The following is a 5,506-nucleotide window of genomic DNA, read 5'->3' on the forward strand; positions in this document are numbered from 1 at the left end:
AGGGGGTAACGGAAGAGGAGAGGAGGAAAGCGCGTCCCCGGCTGTGCTGGCGGGGACTCCCGCCCGCGCGGCTCCTGGGCTGCACACACACCGAGCAGGCGGGCGGGCGGCGCGGCTTAAAGGGCGCCGGCAGCTGCGCACGCTCCGCCGCGCCGCCCCCCGCCCGCCGCAGGCACCGCCTCCGCCGCCGCGGCCTCGCGAGCAACGGCCCGCCCGGGGGCTGCCCCGCCGCCCCTGCCCCCGGGGGGCCGAATGGGGGACGCCCGGCACCGGGGAGGGGGCTCTGAGCCGGGCGGGCCGAGCGGCGGGGCGGGAGCCGCCTCTCCCCTGCGGCGGCTCCGGGCCTGCGCCCGCCTTCCTCCTTCCCGCCGCCGCGGTGGTGGCGGCTGCTGTGGCTGCTGCAGGGAGTGGAAATTTCCACTGTGTCCGCCCCCTGCTCCCCCCGCCGTGCACACACGCGCACCCGAGACCGCACGCGGCGGTGGAGAGAACGGTGCCGGGAAGCCTCCGCGCCTGCCCCGGGGCCGCCGGTCCCGTGCAGCCGGCTGAGGTGCCCGCAGGTGGGCGTCCGCAGACACCCTTCCAGAATCTTCCGCGGCCCCGCCGGGGTGATTGTGTGGCCGGGGTGCATCTCAACCAGAACAGCCTCACTGTTGTGTCTTGCCCACGTGGTTGGGGTCGTATTTCTCCATAGCCTGGGCACATCCCTCTGGCGCACACACTTCACTCACGTGTATGTACCTAAGAACATCCCAGAAATACAGCGCTGGAGCTGGATGTATAGACGCAGCTTGTCCTGAGTTTCTGCCCTGAGTTTTGACAACCTTCTAGGCTTCCTGTGGCACCCGAGGTGCTCACAGGGTACTGAGGCAAGATCTCTGCAGCAAAAGAGCATGAACCTTGCCGGCCAGCACAGGCACAGCCCACTGCTGTGGTGCCAGGAGGGTCCCCCACTGCCTGGGAAAGGCTGTTGCTATGTGGTTGCTGCTGTGGACGAGCAGGATTTGCCTGGGCCTAAAAGCAGCTGTGGGATGAGAGGCAGGAAGGAGAGCAGGGCCACCTGGCCGTGGCTCAGGGTGAAGAGGAAGCAGGAAAGAAGGCAGCCTTCAAAATTAAAGAACTTTAATGAGATATCCAGGATCCCAGCACCCCTATTTATTACTGCATAGCCCTGCTCCATCCTACAGGCTCTCATGCTGGAAGTCCTACAGTCCTCTAATCTTCTCATTAACATTCCTCCAACAAAGAAAACCTCTTCCTTTAGCTCTTTTACATACAATCTTAAACCTCCCCTTGAAACAAAACCTGAATTCATACCTCACTCTTCATCAACATGTGCTCATCTCAAGCACAAGCTGCCGGCCTACAACCCTGCTCCATCCAAAGGGTCCTCAGTGCTCATCCAGGAGCCGCAGCCATGCCTTTCTCCACCAAAAAAAAAACAAACCAAAACAAAACAAAAAACCTGCCATGAGCTCAGCATCACTTGCTTTCTCTGCATAGTAATGATATAGTGGCTGGTAAAATGAATCCAAGATGTGAGTACTGCTAATTGAAAACTTTTCCCAACACTTCCCACAGCCATTTGTGGCACAGCCAGCGCTGGTGATGTTGCAGGCCTTCACCAAAGTGGAGTTGTAAGTTATTCCCTACAGGTGGTATGAGACAGCACCCACACAGGCTTTGTTTCAGCAGCCATTTTTTGTGCCCCGCTATTAGCTGTCAGCTGTTCAGGCCTAATTGTCCGTGTACAAGTATATTCCCAGTCTACACCCCTAAGCTCAGGTGTGCTTTGGCAGTAATTGCCCTTCTACCAGCTGGCAGGTGTAACTGCCTGTTCTTGCTGACCTTCCCTGATCGTTTTGATTTGGTTTTGTTTTGGTATAGTGTTGCGCAGAATGAGCTTGTTTCTTGTTCTGAACAGCTGCCTGGGTCCTTCCAGAGGAAATCAAGATAGTTTGCAAATGGCAGTCCCCATGGAGGATAGAGGCCAGGTACCCCCACCATACAGACATGAATGGATGGCACTTCCCACCCCGCTGCTGGTGCTGTAAGTGCACATGAACTACACCGTTCGCATCCCACAGAATGAAACCCCTGTACTCTGCTGCTGTGCCTGCTTCAAACACTCATTTTCTCCCCAAAAAAGCACTATGTCCAGTTCCAGTTCCTGAAGTCTTTCTCAGAACTTCATGCAAATCCCCAAGACTATATCCTGAAATTTCTAGAACTACTCATGTGCTAATATTTGATCTCAGCTGCGTATACATTGATATTCACCATTCATAAGCACTTTCAACTACATTTGCACACCCAATCCCCACAGATACGTACCCGCATGGGTCCAACAGGCCCTCCTCCTCCTTTATTTATGAGCCTCACCCAAACATCTCCATCCTCCAACACTTCATCTCAGGATCCCACCAACATAAGACTGAAAACATGTGTCCAGTTATATCTGTGCCGGAGATTTGTACATGAGATCTAGTAACTGTGCTCCTGGATGTGTTCTCTGAGTGAGATCTGTGCATTTGGGAGTCTCTTGATATGCACATTGGCAACACAGATACTGTGTCTGTGACTGTGCCTGAATGCTGCACATAAATGGGCCTCTGTTCTGGTGTATGATGCCTACCTGTAGCTGTGCACAGTTGAGCCAACTGCTATACACATCTGTGACATCCCCTATCTTTGTGGGAGTTCCTAATGCTTTCTGATTTTCTCATTGCTGACGCAATGTGTTCACTTCCACTTTGCATCTTGAAGTTTGTTTGTTCCTCAAAGCACTACCCAGAAGTATCCGAAGACTGTAGGAAAGTCTCATGTAACATTTAAAAGCACAGAGATTGTAGAGGAAGATCTGCGAAACAGTAGTGAGCATGCTCTAAAAACTCAGACATCAAATATAAAATATTTTTAAGAAGCAATAAGTGTAAATATATGCCCTTTCTGGAAAGGAGCTCTGCAGAGAAGGCCCTGGGCATCCTGGTGAACAACAGGTAGGCTGTGAGCCAGCAGAAAGACCTGGGGCTGCTCAGAGTGGAGAAGAGGGGACTGAGAGGGAGAAGATCTTATCTGTGCTTATAAATATCTGAAGAATATGACTCAAGTGGTTGGAACAAGGCCCTTTTCAGTGGTACCCACTCACAAAGCAAGAGGCAGCGGGCACAAACTGGAAAACAGGAAGTTCCATCTAAACAGAAGGAAAAACTTCTTCACTTTGAGGGTGACAGAGCTGTGGAACAGGCCGCCCAGAGGGCTGGTAGAGTCTCCTTCTCTGCAGATACTGAAGATCCATCTGGATGCTTTCCTTGTGACCTGCTGTAGGGAACATGCTTTAGCAGGGTGTTTGTCTTAATGCTTTATCAGAGGTCTCTTCCAACCCCTGTGATCCTGTGATTCTGTGATTTTGATAAGGCACAGGATAAAAATATGCCCTCCTGCATTCTGCATGCATATGTAAATGAAAAAGTAATTTGGGAAAAAGCTTTTGGACATGTTTTGGAGAATAAAAATGCTGTGCAGTATCCCGTAGACACTGATGAAGAGGCTAGTCCAGTATCATAGAATCATAGAATCATGGAATCATAGAATCACAGAATGGCCTGGGTTGACAAGGACCACAATGATCATCCAGTTTCAACCCCCCTGCTGTGTGCAGGGTCGCCAGCCACCAGACCAGGCTGCCCAGAGCCACATCCAGCCTGGCCTTGGGGGAAAAAAGGAAGAAAAAATGTTCTCCTTTTGAAAGCTCAAGATGATCTTTAACAGCCTCTCTAAGCATAACCATACTGCACTTCCGTAATCTTTGTCATGATTGAATATACCTCATTTTCTAATAAGTTCTCTGTGCACCACATAAAAGCTAATACTCTCCTCTTAATAAAAGCTTTAATTTCTAGCTGTGATACATCACACAATACCAAACCAAAATCAGAATTTACCACAGGTCTAGTACTAGGGTGTAGCCCATCTTCATTTTCAAATCTGGACAGATTTCCAGTGTTAGAAGAAAACAGAAACCGACTGTGGAAAGAGTACTGCCATATACTCATGTATTGCCAAGTGTCTTATTTTTATTTGCTTGTACTGGTGTTTGTCTATAGATGTAGACAGGGATACAGATACGTGCCTTTTCTCCTTAATCTCTATCACCTTGTTGGTAGGGTTTGCAGCTGAGCACTGTACACGTGAGGCGGCAAGAGGTGAACTAGCTAGTGTGAAGTTATTGTGGGAATATCTGCATGGCTGTGCAGCTGCGGCAGTGATTGTGTTCCAGACCTATCCCAAGCAGGTGGTGGGTGGAGCTGGACCAGAGATTGTTTGATCCCCAGGGAGCAGGTGAGCGAGCAAGGCTGAAGGGAAAGAGATTGTAGTAACAGATGTGGCTGTGACAGTATAGCTCTTAGACACATGGGGAATTTTGTCCTTGGAGGGAGGACTGAAAGAAAACAACTGAGAAAAGATTGAAGGAAAAATGAAGGATGAAAAAAGAACAAAGTCCTGGGTAAAGAGCCCAGAGCTGGTATGACTGAAACATGTAGGAAGGAATGCAGAGGAAGCTGGGATGTGATGCTCACAAACTGGGAGTGGGATCTAATGAAGAGATACAGAAAGGAGACTGGAGGGGGAAGAAAATGTAAGAATGGATAGAAAAAGACTAGGATGGAGAAAGCTGTCGTGAAGAAGAATAGAGCAGGGAAAGATGGGGTATTAGGAAGCTGAATGAACTGTGCTAGAAGAAAGCAGGGAGAATCAAGTATTTCAGAGTTTGTAATAGAACCACAGATCTCTGGATACTTGTTGTCCCTGTCCAGTCTTGGATGAAAAGACACTGTCATCAGTTTCCCTGTTAGTTTTGAGTGGCAGGGCTCTCTGCCATGGATCTAAAGGCTCCAGCCCCTATGACACGTACCACAGTATGATGCACAATGGAAAGGTTTTACTTTTCCTTTTACTGCTTGCTTTTTCTAAAAGCTAGCTAATTGCACATATGGAATCTGCTTTAAATGAGGATTAGATTGCAAAATCAATACTGCATAATGAGTATTATTTTATCCTTCCTCTCACTTGCATATGCATTTTCAAATAATTGCAAATAATATAATTGCATACTATTCTTTCCATGGGATCTATGCTACATTTACTTCTCAGAGTGGAGCTGGTCTGGAGCTGTGTCAGGAACTACATGGTGGAAAAGGCCGCTGTCTGTAACAGTTTTTTTTCCTTTTAGTTTCAGAATAAACATGCATTAAGTGACACCATAGGATCGTGAAGAAGGATGAGCTCTTGGAATAGCTGAGCTCTGCCTTTGGGATGGATTCAGCCCCTTCTTTGCTGCATAGTTCTTGTACAGTGCTGAATAAGGTCAGTTAAACCACACTTTTCACAGATGGCCACAGATTTCATGCTCCTGCTTTCTGGGTCTCTGAATTGAGATTTTGTGGTCTCATTTGTGGAAGTGCTGAATGATCCCAGCTGAAACCGAATTCAGTTGGTGCTAGGC

Source organism: Tympanuchus pallidicinctus, unplaced genomic scaffold, assembly GCF_026119805.1.
Source record: "Tympanuchus pallidicinctus isolate F22 unplaced genomic scaffold, pur_lepc_1.0 scaffold14, whole genome shotgun sequence".
Taxonomy (NCBI): domain Eukaryota; kingdom Metazoa; phylum Chordata; class Aves; order Galliformes; family Phasianidae; genus Tympanuchus; species Tympanuchus pallidicinctus.